Source organism: Acinonyx jubatus, chromosome C2 (genome assembly GCF_027475565.1).
Source record: "Acinonyx jubatus isolate Ajub_Pintada_27869175 chromosome C2, VMU_Ajub_asm_v1.0, whole genome shotgun sequence".
Taxonomy (NCBI): Eukaryota; Metazoa; Chordata; class Mammalia; order Carnivora; family Felidae; genus Acinonyx; species Acinonyx jubatus.
Genome location: NC_069384.1, coordinates 74,143,803 through 74,157,923, shown reverse-complemented (window position 1 = coordinate 74,157,923; position 14,121 = coordinate 74,143,803). Strand labels below are relative to the sequence as shown.

At 40.2% G+C, this 14,121-nt stretch overlaps 1 long non-coding RNA gene across 2 annotated transcripts in view; it reads left to right on the top strand.

Moving 5' to 3' along the window:
- Positions 1 to 11,626, top strand: part of LOC113599758 (uncharacterized) — an 80,001-nt gene extending 68,375 nt beyond the window's left edge. The window contains exons 3-4 of one of the 2 annotated variants that reach the window (XR_003420653.2): positions 9,100 to 9,474; positions 10,425 to 11,626. This is a non-coding gene — a long non-coding RNA (uncharacterized LOC113599758). Of the gene's footprint in view, positions 1 to 9,099; positions 9,475 to 10,319 lie in introns of both variants that reach the window. The other variant, XR_008297743.1, reaches the window with a different exon arrangement.
- The last annotated feature ends 2,495 nt before the right edge of the window (positions 11,627 to 14,121 follow it).

The following is a 14,121-nucleotide window of genomic DNA, read 5'->3' as shown; positions in this document are numbered from 1 at the left end:
GGAAACAGGGACCCATATATAAGAGAATCAAAAGACAATTTCAAAATGATAGTGAAGGGACATTTTGCATACCAGGTGTGAGCAGGTCTAGCAGGCAACATGCGGAGATTAGAGAGAGAGGTCAAAGGGCTCCAAAATAATGTATCTAAAGGGAAAAAATATGTAATAGAATACCTGATATATAAAACAGATATTAACAATTCTGTCAGAGTTTGGGGATAAGTTAATAATAAGTAAATAAAAAGTAAATTTTCAAAAGAAGGAAAAATTTTAAATTATATAAGAGAATGTAATCTAGAATAATATCAGACTCCACCATGGATAATATTTACTTAGTCTCAAAAATAAAACACTGAATATTGATTGTATGTGACCCAGTTTATACGGCTCTAGATTTGTTCCTCATCTCCTCCCACCCCCATACCCTGGCTCCTTGCTCAGTGGAGAGCACTGGCCACTGGCCACCAGGTTGTCACCTCATCTCAGCCCGCCCCAGGGGGAGAGCTGGGCATCACATACCTCTGTCACATCCCTCCAGGAAGGCCTGAGTAATACAACCTGGCAGCATGGAGTAGTGAAGACCCATCTGCGGAAGCCTCGATGACCCATGAAAAACAGGAGATGGGAAAGAGCTAACAAACTCTTTACCCTTCCTTCTCTAGAACAGACAGTTCTGAGGTTAAGGGGTTCTCATCTACCATTCTGGAGGGTTTGTATAGGGTCAAGCAATTGGTTAGTGTTCTTGCAAGGCTTAGCTGCTCAGTAATGCACCAGCCCTTATGTTTGCTTCCCTTGTTTGTAACCCTGCCTCCCCACTCTTGCATCTCAGGGTTGTACCTCCAGTAAAGTATTAGCCTATCAACTTTGCTTTAGGTACTGTTTTCTGGGAAATACAGACTGAGACATTTTTTGAACCAAAAGCAAGGTCCTATAACTAACCATATCAGGGGAGAGAGAGAGAGGGAGAAAGAGAGGAGAACAAAGAATAAAATTCTTGTCTTACAGGAAATCAACATATGTTAAAACAGAAATATCAAGAAATAGCACCCTAATCTCATGATTTAGAAAAATGGAGATATGATCTAAAATAAATATCTAAAAAATTAAAAAAATTGTTCTCTCTGGAGAGTGAGATCAGTGTGTGGGGAGGTATTCAAGAAACCGATTTTATATATGTGTGTGTGTGTGTGTGTGTGTGTGTGTGTATGAAGGAGGTACATATATACTATTAATTAACTATACATTATTAACTATATGTGTTTATAACTATATATTATACTAATGATATATGATATATATTATATATAAGCTGAGAAAATAAATGGGCAAAGATTATGTTAAAAGTGAGACATAAGCTTGTCAAGCTGAAGAACTATCAATGAAATAGAATGATGGATGAAGGGAGTAATGGAATCCTTCACGTCTGTGATTGGTGCCCAGACATGTTTGGTCAAACATTATTCTGGGTGTGTCAGTGAGGGGGCTTCTGGTTGAGATTAACATTTGAAGTGGTAGGCTGAGTCAAGCTGGTTGCCCTCCTTTTTGTGGGTGGGCCTCAACCAATCAGTTGAAGGCCTAAATGGAACAAGAAGGCTGATCCTCCCAAGAATAAGGGGGAACTTCTCTTGTCTGATTGTTGAACTGGGACATTAATCATTTCTTGCCTTTGGACTTGGAGTGGAAAGATCAGCTTTTCTAGGGTCAGTTCTCTGGGTCTCCAGCTTGCTGCCTGCAGATCTGAGGGCTTCTCAGCCTCCATAATCATGTAAATCAGTTCCTTGTAATAAATCTCTTCCTTTTTCTTTCTCTCTATACATTCTTTTGCTTCTAGTTCTCTGGAGAAGCCGGACTAATTTAATGTCTAATGTCTATTGAGTTAAGTCAATATGTATCATTTTCTTTGTGACCCATGGCCACTCATGTGTTCTGGTATACAACCTACTTGTCATTATTATTCTGTCTTTATAGATTGTTCTAAACAAAAAAAAACAAACTCTAACTTCCTGTATTTTCAAGGGTAACACTATAAAAATACTTCCTGTATTTTCAAGGGTAATATTCACAACTGTGTGAATAAATGTCTCTGACAAACAGATATTATCCTTACCCAAGCTGTCTGGAGAGCAATTTGGACATTGGCAGGATAAATAGCTTTAGTTTATCCATTCAATGCATAATCAGACATTTAGCAAGCACCTACTATGTGCAAAGCATTATGCTAGGTTTTTCGGGGAGTTCTGAGATGAATCATCTCCTATGTGTGCCTGCAGGCCACTAAGGCTGAGAATATAGAATTCGATATTATGATGTTATGCTGCACTTATTTTTTTGACATGCCATCTTTATAATTTCTTTTCCAATGCATATGGCTGAGGCATGATTCATAAATGTCTTTCTTCTCCAGAAAAAAAAATACAGCCTTTTTGTGAAAGGACAAAGAACTATGAGCATCAGTTTCAAAGTTAAAAATGTAGATATCATGGGCTTGTGACTGCAATCAATTTTTATGTGCTGAAAAATGTCCTAGTTTCTCCAATAGGCTTATCATAGTTATGAGTAATCAAGGAAAAAAATTTCCCTTAGTTACAATATTTCCCTACACACACAAAAATGAGAACCTTGATTTTGCAATTTAGTAAGTTAGTATCCATCACATAAAATATTGGAAAGTTTACAGTTGTAAATGCAGCCAACCAACCCCCACCCCCACATACAGGTCATGGGCTCATTCTCCATGCCATAATGTATTTTGGAATTTCTTAGGTTCCCAGTCAGAGTAAACAAAGTGATTGTGTGATGGCTAATGTTGGCACCACTTGATATTTTTCTCAGTACCTGAATATTTGGTTAAAATATATACACACTAAAGAAATTTGAGTAAGTCTAATTAAAATAAAAAGCAAACAAAACCAAGAAACATAGATAAAGGAAAATATAACAAAACAAGCTGAATTCTGTTTTTTATTACGTTTTATTTGGCTTCTGGTGACTTACAGTTGGAGTTCAGTATCTCTTTAACCCAAGGGTATAAAATTGGTACAACCAGAGCACCAAATTCAGGCACTGTTGACCAGTCAGCTGCTCCAGCCTGGTAACAGAATACAAAGAGAAAACTGAATTAGGGTGGGGAAGTCCCATTTCTATTAGTCACGCTATGTGTATATCCATCTTACTTTCTCAACCAAGCTGTAGGCCTTTACCTCCCAAATGTAGGCATGACAACAAATATTTATTTCTTTTGTTGATTTTTAATTTTAATATGCATTTTATGCACAGGAGGGCAATCAACACAATGAGACATCCCTGGTAATAGTTTTCTAGACATATTGAAAAATGGATAGAGCTATTTTCTACTTTTTTAGCAAAAGGAATTTTTTCTTTAGTAAATAATATGGGGATAATTCTTGGGCAGTGCGTGGCTCTCACTGAATCAATCCTACTAGCATTAATATTGTTGTAAACCACACTCCATGCACAAGGCATCTTAATTATCAGTAGATTTGAACATGAGCATCATTCACTTATATATAATTCTGCATGCAGGTGTTCTGCCTACCTTAAAATAAAATTAAACTTTTACATACACACACACACACACACACACACACACACACATATATGTATGATACGTGAATATATGTGTAATTTATATAAGATATATGTATATGTGTATATATACATGTGTATATATGAGAGAGAGAATAAATTGATACAGATTTCCAAAGCCTTAAAGTTTTTATTAATATCCTTAAGAGGGATAAAGAGTGTTAGCAGGAAGAATTAATGACAGGATTCTTTCCATCTCATGTTGTCGTTCTTGAAAGAAGATTTATGCTACAGTATTGGTTATTTCTTTTGATGCCCTCTAATGTCACACATACAAAGGAATCTCTTCCTTTTCAAATTGTTCATGTCTTATTATTAGTCTGTGTATAATGCCAAGTATGCTAGATTTGCAATCAGAATACTGTGTGACTCTGGAAGAGATCCTTAGCACTTCTATTTCTCTTTCTTTATTTAGGAGCTGGGGATAATAACTCCTAACTTTCAGAGTTGTTATGGGACTTGACTGAGTCCATGAGAGTGCTTTGTACATCTCAAGCAGGTTCTAATATAGTTAGAGATATTACCATGAATTGTCACGGTGGTAAGTCATCTTGATCTATTTATGACCAATAATAGCATTGTGTAGGTTAGCATCTTATGGGCTAGCTATTACCCCAACAAGCATGGAAAATAGCCTTTTGGATATTTGCATCTCTTCACTGTTTGGGGCAGAAGAAAATACAGACAAGCAGTGAAAGGGACTGATTCAGAATCAGAAAATTCTAGGGACCTGAGAGGCTATTGTGTCTTTGGTTCTAGAGTAACAGGCAGATGATTTTGAGAGTGACTACTTATAAGGCTGTGACTTCAATTCAGATGGAAAGTTTCTAGTCATTGTTATAATATGGGTAAAGAGCCATTTTAAAATATGATTATAATTTTTTCTTCTCTCTTTTTTTTTTAGATGAAAAAATGTTCTAAGCAAATAGCCTCAAGATGCCTTCGTTTCCACTTTCTCATACCACCTCTGTCATTTTCCTACCCCATCTCACCCCTCTGTATAGGATGTGTTGTATGTTTCTTTACCACTGAAAGAACACTAACATTGATTCAAATCATAAGTAGCTGGTTGCTGGATCTCATACTTTTCATAAACTTTTCAAGATTATTCTATAATAATGGGTAACTTTTATTTGGAATGAACTGGATGAGTAAAATTAGTTTCTAAGTAATGAAATAATGAAGTTTAAACAAAAGTTACAATTTCAAAAATATTTCACAATATAGCTATAGAATTGTACTATAGAAATATTAAAGACCGTGTTGTATCCATCATGAAAAATACAAGAGTGTAGGGAAGCTTTGAGCACCTGGGTTCAAATTATGCCTCTACCAATTCCTAGCTTTGTGACTGTGGTCTCAAGTCTCCTAACCAGTGCCAGTGATAGTTAGTCTTAGAGTCTAACAATATACAGGACCTAACTGACAAAGCCATTGTGAGGACTGACTGGATTAATACAAGCACTAAGAAAATTATCATAATAATTCGTGGCTATTTACCCTAATCCCCTCCACCTCTTCCTTTTTAGAAAGAAAATTCTTTTTAAATCCCCAAAATATAGGGGTGCCTGGGTGGCTCAGTCGGTTAAGTGGCCGACTTTGGCCCAGGTCATGATCTTGCGGTCCGTGAGTTCGAGCCCCGCATCAGGCTCTGTGCTGACAGCTCAGAGCCTGGAGCCTGTTTCAGATTCTGTGTCTCCCTCTCTCTGACCCTCCCCTGTTCATGCTCTGTCTCTCCCTGTCTCAAAAATAAATAAAACATTAAAAAAGATTTTAAAAAAATAAAAATAAATCCCCAAAATATAGACTAATCGTCTTATTGAACTTTTGGCCAGCCTTTTTTTTTTTCCTCCACAAATTGGTTGAGTTTCAACCAAATAACCTTTTATATAAATAAGAAGCCATTTCAGGGGCACCTGGGTAGCTCAGTCCGTTAAGCATTCTCTTGATTTCAGCTCATGTTATGATCTCACGGTTTGTGAGTTTGAGCCCACATCAGACTCTGCACGGACAGTGAGGAATCTGCTTGGGATTCTGCCTCACTCTCTCTCTGCCCCTCCCCAATTCATTCTCTCTTTCTCTCAAAAACATATAAACATTAAAAAAAAAAGAGGAAACCAGTTCAATGACAGGAACACACCTACTGATCAGTTGCACTATGTCCCAGCACACTGAGAAAACAGAGTAATGGTCCTGGTTCATTAATCTAGGCAATGTTTACAAACTCAAAAGCAATATACTGACTTGTCTTCAACTAACAAAAACATTTATGTAAAGGACTCAGACCAGGAATAGGGCCTAGCAAATAAAAACTGGAATACCAGGCAGTCTGAGAAGTAAAAACGTAAGCAGATACCTTGTACTGTAGGGAAGTCAACAATAGCAACTGTAAAGAGGATAGAGTATTGAACATGAGAAGTACATGGATACCAGGGCTCATTCTGGGGGCCCAGAATTTTGGGTCCATCCATGAGGTGCTAGGAGTTTGGGTACACTACCTCAAGTCTGATGGGTCACTAAACAGCCTTACACTTTCCCTCCAGACCTGTCATTCTGTGCTCCTGTATTCTTCTGTGCTGGAGAGGTAGTCAGCATTGCACTAGATGTGGCTAGATATGGCTCTACATCAAATACAGACCTTAGGCTAAATGTTAAAGGCAATATAATAATCCAAAGCTGAGGCTGCATCACCATCATTAGGGTGACCAACTCATTCCAGAGGGCCCTGGACTTTCCTGATGTTAGCACACAAATCCCCCGCCCGGGAACACCCTCATTTGCAGGAAAACCAGCGTATGCTTGTCAACCTAATCATCACAGAATGGATATCATAGAATAATATGTTACAATCAAATCTTATAAAATTTGTAATGGTTCAAACTTTCAGGAGTCAACCGTTAAGGGTGTGGGACCTAGTGTGGGAAAAGCAATTTCTCAGCACAGATGTGTGGTCCCTAAACTGCACATCTGGGCTGTGAGCAGATGTTTATTTTCAGCCGAAGTGAGTAGAGGAACAAAGATGTTGGTGGCTAACTCTGCCAGTTTAGGCAACAATTCTAGGTGGCATGACAAGGTGTCCAACTTTATCTATTTTCTTACAGTGATGACAGAAGTGAAGCTTTCCTTCCTCTTCAGCTCCTGCACTTAATAATTTAGTCAAGGATGATGAAGCAATCTCAGTAAGTTAATCCCATGAACTAAATACTTAACTATTTGAAAAACCCTTATTTTATGTGTAAAATGAACATGTTGTTCACAGTCACCATTCATTATTGCAGCAGCATCCTCTGAACTCATAAATAAATATTTATACTTCAACTGAATCACAAAGAATCTCAGAAACCAAAACACACAAGGAAATTTTAATCGCACTTACATCTAAAATGCTTTACTTATATGTGAAAGTGAATATTCTGACAATCACAAGCCATCTAAATGACATGCCCCTGTTTATGCAACTGATGTTGATTCATGGATTAGACCCAAGGGTAACTTACCCAATCTCACGGTCACTGATCACACACACATTGTTTCAGAGACACCAGGAATGACACTACAGTTAGGCATTCAGTTATTTGGCCTTCCAAAGGCTGAGGCTGAAGTCAAAGCAAAGAGCAGATATTAGCTAAATTTGGAGATCAAAGTCTAATGTTGCACCTTGCCTATTTGGAGACCACCGAACACAGGCTTAAGGAGGTACTGAGGCCGAGTGCAATGAGCTTGCATTGGCCCTGGCCACTCTTGATTGCTTCTAGTGTTGCTTCTCCCATTGACTTGTCCACTCACACATCATACCTGAGGGCATTCAATAGGGCATGTCCTTGTCCTCAAGGACAAGGCTAAATGAGCGAAGGCTGTACTAGGTGCAAATTCCCGGGGCTATTAGGATTGCACAATTAGGTAGGAACAGTATGCATGTAATGTCTGTGTGTGTGTGTGTGTCTGTGTATGTGTGGTAAGCATGTTAGCAGGCATTTGAACAGATCAGATAGGGTGCTCTACTCAATACAATAACTTTAGATTATTTGTGGAGCCCTTGCACCTATGGCTGGTAGTTTGAGCCAATATTTATAAGGAACTGAACCCTGTTAACTTACCTCTGTCTTCTTTTGCCCGTCACAACTCGATTCAACAACAGCTTCTGTCTACACTCTCAGGGATGATCTTTTTTCCTTTAGGGGATGGGGTGGATATTAACATCTCTGCAGTCACTCCTCCCACACCCCACCAGTCCCAAGTCACTTTTTTTTCTTTCTTCACTCTTTTTTTTCAATGTGCTACAATTTGCATAATATAAAATTTATCAGTTTAACCATTTGCAAGTGTATGGGTCAGTGGCTTTCAGTACAGTCACAGTGCTGCATAATCGTCACCACCATGTATCTCCACGAATTTTTAATCTGCTCTCACTGAAACTCTGTACCCATTAAACAATAACTTTCTTTTTTGTTTTAAGTTTATTTATTTACTTTGAGAAAGAGAGAAAGAGCAAGTAGGGGAGGAGCAGAGAGAGAGAAAGAGAGAATCCCAAGAAGACTCTGTGTGGTCACCACAGGGCCGGAGGCCGGGCTCAAACTCATGAACCATGAGATCATGACCTGAGAAGACGATAGCCGCTTAACCAACTGAGCCACCCAGGTGACCCTAAACAATAACTTTCTTTTTTTTTTTGATTTTTTATTTTTGAGAGAGAGAGAGAGAGGTGGAGACAGAGCATGAACTGCAGAGGAGCAGAGAGGGAGGGAGGCACAGAATCCGAAGCAGTCTCCAGGTTCTGAGCTTTCAGGACAGAGCCCAATGTGGGGCTCAAACTCACGAACCATGAGATCATGACCTGAGCTGAAGATGAACGCTTAACTGACTGAGCCACCCAGGCGCCCCTAAACAATAACTTTCTATTCCCCCTCCTCGCAGCCCCTGGCAACAACTCTTCTACTTTCTGTCCCTCTGAATGTGACTATTCTAGGTACCTTATGTAAGTGGAATCATTTGGCATGTGTCCTTTCATAACTGGTTTAGCTCACTTAAAATAATATGTTCAAAGTTCATCCATCTTGTAGAACACGTCGAAATTTCCTTCCTATTTAAGACTGAATAATGTTCCATTGTATGTATTCGGCACCTTTTGTTTATCCATTCATTTGTTGATGGATACTAGGTTGCTTCCACCTTTTGTGAATAATACTGCTATGCTATGAACATGGGTCTAGAAACACCTATTTGAGTCCCTGCTTTTCATTTTTGGGGGAGCGTATACCCAGTGGAATTGCTGGATCCTATGGTTCAACTTACCATTGATGAAACTTAGAATTGTCAGGTTCCTTTACGCCAGGATGTAGGATCCCAGACAGGATTAGTGGGATCTTGCTCTGCTTTGTCTCTTTTATAGAAGAATCTGCCACGTTCAGGAAGAATTCAGGGGTATCCTTGTGTACCCCAAATTTAACTTTTTTTCCCTTCTCTGTGATCTCTCTCCTTGAATCCCATCCACAGGACCAGCCTTCTTACCAGATCAAGTTTTCACTCCACAGACCTGCCTTTCTCTCAAGGAACCCCTCCAGAGTGGAGCCCCACCCTTCCCAGCTTGGGTTGATTCGTTGCGTGATTCTGCAGGTGGATTAGCAGGAATAATGGACTTAATAGCCACCACCTATGTGCAAGGGTCTTTGGGACTGCATTGGACTGATTGAAGTGCCTACCTCAATCGGCAAATGCAAATTGCAATCAAGAAAAGAATCCAGAACTCAGGGCAAGAGATGCAGAGACAAACATCAGAACAGAGACATGAGGCAAAACCAGGTATAAGAAATCATTCAAGAAAGAAAAGAGAAATCATTCCGTGTCAGAAGCCAATATCATCAGAAGCAGGTGAGTCAGACGAGTGAGTGATGAGTTGAGACAAAGAACTGAAAGGCCTAACAAAGTCAAGTTTTGGGGGGTCTGGTTTTATTGGGTGCTGCCCCCGTGTCTCAGCTCAGGCTGCTCCTTTGAGCTTTGTGCTTGCTGACATGTCCCATTTCTGTTGTTGGGGGGGGGGGGGATCTTACTACCGTGAATGCAGGGAACTCTCTAGTGACAACTGCTCCCTGCGTGATTCCATTCCACAGCTTCAACCACTGCCTGACACTACTGTTTCTGTAGTCAAAGAGTATCATTAACATAACTCAGTGACTAGAAGCATCTATCTTAGGCCTGCTTCTGACTGGAAAGAAGTCTGCCCTAAGCATTAGTAACCAGTGATGTGGACCTTACCTGGTTCAAATGTATGCCACCTCTGTAGTCTGGACACTTTCAACTAAAAACTTAGATTAAAACATTAGTCCGGGCCTATAATCACCCTTTGCAGAAACAAATGTAAAATCTCAACCTGGACTACTCAAGATTCCTCACTGCCAGCAGGTGACGTTCAGTGAGACAGTGGCCTGAGAGATTTCAGGATCTGAAGAAAGCATTTCAGATTCACAAAGAACGATATTTTCCACTGCATTGCTAAATGTGCCACATAAGATTCCCACAAACAAATATAATCACAAGGGGAAAGTCACCACAGACAAGCTTAGAGATCTTTTGTGTCCCCCACCCCAAACAACAATGGTTATATTGTCTTTTTGTTTTAGCTACCAATGATTTAAGCCAAACTCTTTGCTCAATTACAGTTATTAACTCCTATCAGGTAATGGTAACATCTATTAATCCTGCTCTTTTCTTCTTAGCTCATATATACTGTGTCGTTTTTCCCAAGGAAGGAACCATGAAGGAAGGGGAATGTCTGCTTGGGATTGGAGCTCTTGATATTCCTGTCCCTTCTCATGTTTAAGGTCCTGGGACTAAGATCTGAGACTGCAGTCCAGGCCTCAGGAAACCTCTCAAGATGCGGATGCAGTCCCCACCATGTGTCCTAATTGTCTTGCTCTGGTGACCCTCGTTACCTCTCTGCCTCTTCACTTAGATTCTTCAGGTCAGTTGTCCAGCTGGACTTTCTATGTGGCTTTGTGCATAATAAACATGGTCTGTGTCATATAGTTTTGGGATCTCTGATTTAGTATATCCTGCTTCAGCCCCAAAACGCCAATATCTAGGTGTTTATCAAAGAGGAGAGTTAAAGTTATAAAAAAGAAATGACAAAATGAATAGAGGATTGATTACCTTCTTGTTACGTCCTTAAAATGGTTGAATGCATTTGCAGAGTCACACTTGCAGTTATCATGATCAGCGGCAGTTAAAATGGTGTAATGAACCCACAACTTTATGACTGTAGCTCCAGATGAACACGATAGATCACCCTACTGTACAAGAAACAGCACCCAATTCAGCTGTGGTTTCCACTTACAGAAATCTTCCTCAGAAAAGGAGCGGAGTCACTGCAGGGAAATGCCATTAATGCTCACCCAAGTGAGAAGAATCTATATCATGGGGAGGGAAATAGCCACAGAACACCAGATGTTTGCTAATTATTTTCAAATGAAATTGACTAGACTAAGTTTTAAACAAAGATAATCTGAGAGGGTAAAATAATGTTATTCTTCCCTTGACTTTTATAAGTAGGGGTAATTAATCTAGCTGCAGTATTGCCTCTGTCCAGTCCTATCTCCAGTAATTAAATCCTTGCTTTTGACACAGGAGTTATATTCAGTGTCTGTATGGCTGGGTACTGGTTAGCTCGGGAGTTTCTGCAAAGCTTCCCTTTCCTACCTCCCCTCTGTTCTCCCTATGTATAAACTGTTCCCCATCTTACCTCCTTCTTCTTGGCCTGCTATGTTTGAATTCAATGTAAAGTGGCTTAGAACTTCCCACCTCAAGACTGACTGAAGGGCACATCAGATGATGTCTCCAGGAATCTCCAAATTATTTGAGCCTGCAGGCCTCTAAAGGTTTGGGCAAGAACCCAGCAGTTTTGACAGGTGCATCTCTACTCTTCTTGGGTTATAAGCTAATTCTGGAAAGCATAGACCTTCATTCACGAGGAACAATAAGTGAAAACACTGAAGCAGAGCAAAATTAAAGCTGTGTTTCAAAGGAAATGGAGCTCACAGGAGAGTTAAGATGGCTCTCCCCCTAAAACACACAAACCGCGAGAAACAGACACATGTAGAAACTATTTTGTTCATGTTCTAAACACAACTCAGAGGGGTGCTCTACTTCTAAATCTAAAACAGACAGGAGTAAAAAGGGAACCACCTGATATAGGTATGGAAGTATAAATATGATTTCCAAATTAAAAACTGTGTTGCAGACAATAATATGAAATGGATCCTGCTAAACATTGCATTTCTAAAGTATGAAGACAAATACAAGAATATATTCTCTTGATCTCAAGTATGGCTTGGTGTGGCATAGAGTTTGAGGGATATAATATTTTCCCTTATCAACTCTGTTGACATTGTCCCAAAAAGTTAATATCTTTTCTATATAAAACATTCATGGAAAACAATGAAAACAATGACAAAACCAAAAAGGTACATCCAAAGAACGGTTTACAGTTGCCTTAGCCTCTTAAAACAGAGGCAGGAATGGGAATTTTGTGTCCCCAAATAATTTATTTGGGGGAGAGGGGATGAACGCAGAAAAGAGAAGTGAGGAGCTGAGCAGATTAAACTGGGGGAGGAGGAAAAGCTAATACAATGATGTGTGGTTGACTTGGCCACCACCTTGGGCAACTGAGGCTGGATCCCACTGGGATATTCTTAGGAGTACAGAGAACATGCAGAATCACCCACCCAAGGATGGCTGGGGAAAAGCACCCGCTCACCGTCTCCCATAGCCCATTGGTTGAAAGTTGTCCTGGGGCTGCTAAATGCCCCACACTTCTGAGCTGGGCAGGCTCAGAGAAGAGAAGAGAAGAATCCCACCAACACACTGAGAGGACTGCTGGGAACAGGACCACAGCGGGTACTGAGTGCCAGGTGAATTAGTCCCTTGCTTACAACTCCCACATCTGAAGTCAGAGTGAGGCTGAGAGGCATCTGGTACGATACAAGATGAAAATTCTGTGAGAAAAATACACCAGAAAAGTGTTTACCTTCACTACTCATCAAAGGAATGCAAATCACAACAGCAAATCTCTTCCTCAGATGAATTTAAAGTGATTTTTAAAATGATCACTCTTTTTTTACTCAATTTTTTTAATGTTCATTTTTTTTTTTTGAGAAAGAGAGACAGAGTGTGAGCAAGGAAGGGGCAGAGAGAGGGAGACACAGAACTTGAAGCAGGCTTCAGGCTCTGAGCTGTCAGCACAGAGCCTGTGTAGGGCTCAAACTCACGAACCGTGAGATCATGACCTGAGCTGATGTAGGATGCTTAACTGAGCCACCCAGGCACCCCTAAAATTGTCATTCTTAATGTTTTAAAGATGTAGTGAGAGAGGAAAATTTTCTCCCCCACAGCTAATAGAAATACATTTTATAAACTTTCTCGGACCAACTTATTGTTATAGATTGTTATGGGCTGAATTGTGTCCCCCCAAAATTCGTATGTCCTTAACCCCCAGTACCTGAAAATGTGACTATATTTGGACACAGGCCTTTATTTTATTTATTTATTTTTAATGTTCATTTATTTATTTTGAGAGAGAGAGAACGTGAGCAGGGGAGGGGGAGAGAGAGAGAGAGAGAGAGAGAGAGAGAGAGAGAGAGAGAAAGAATCCCAAGTAGACTGTGCACTGACAGTGCAGGGCTCAACCTCACAAACCTTGAGATCATGACCTGAGCCAAAATCAAGAGATGGACACTTATTGAACTGAGCCACCCAGGTGCCCCTGGACAGAGGCCTTTAAAGGGATGATTAATTTAGGAAGGCTGGGTGGCTCAGTTGGTTAAGTGACCGACTACAGTCAGGTCATGATCTCACAGTTTGTGGGTTCGAGCCCCACATCAGGTTCTGTGCTGAGAGCTCAGAGCCTGGAGCCTGTTTCAGATTCTGTGTCTCCCTCTCTCTGACCCTCCCCCGATGCTCTGTCTCTCTCTGTCTCAAAAATAAATAAACCTTGGGGCGCCTGGGTGGCTCAGTCGGTTAAGCGTCCGACTTCACCCAGGTCACGATCTCGCGGTCCGTGAGTTCGAGCCCCGCGTCAGGCTCTGGGCTGATGGCTCAGAGCCTGGAGCCTGCTTCCGATTCTGTGTCTCCCTCTTTCCCTGCCCTTCCACCATTCATGCTCTGTCTCTCTCTGTCTCTCTCTGTCTCAAAAATAAATAAACGTTAAAAAAAATAAATAAAAATAAATAAACCTTAAAAAAAATAAAATAAAATAAAAAATAAAATAAAATATAAAATAAACATTAAAAAATAAAAGAAAGATGATTAATTTCAGAATCAGGGTGGCTCTAATCCAATGTGACTCGTGTCCTTATGAGAAGAGGAGACTTGGAGACACAAAGAGACACCAGGGATTGGCACACATGGAAGAAAGACCATGTGAGGACACAGAGAGAAGGCGGCCATCTGTCAAGGAAGGAGACCTCAGAAGAAACCAAACATACTGACACCTTAATCTCTGATTTCCAGCCTCCAGAACTGTGA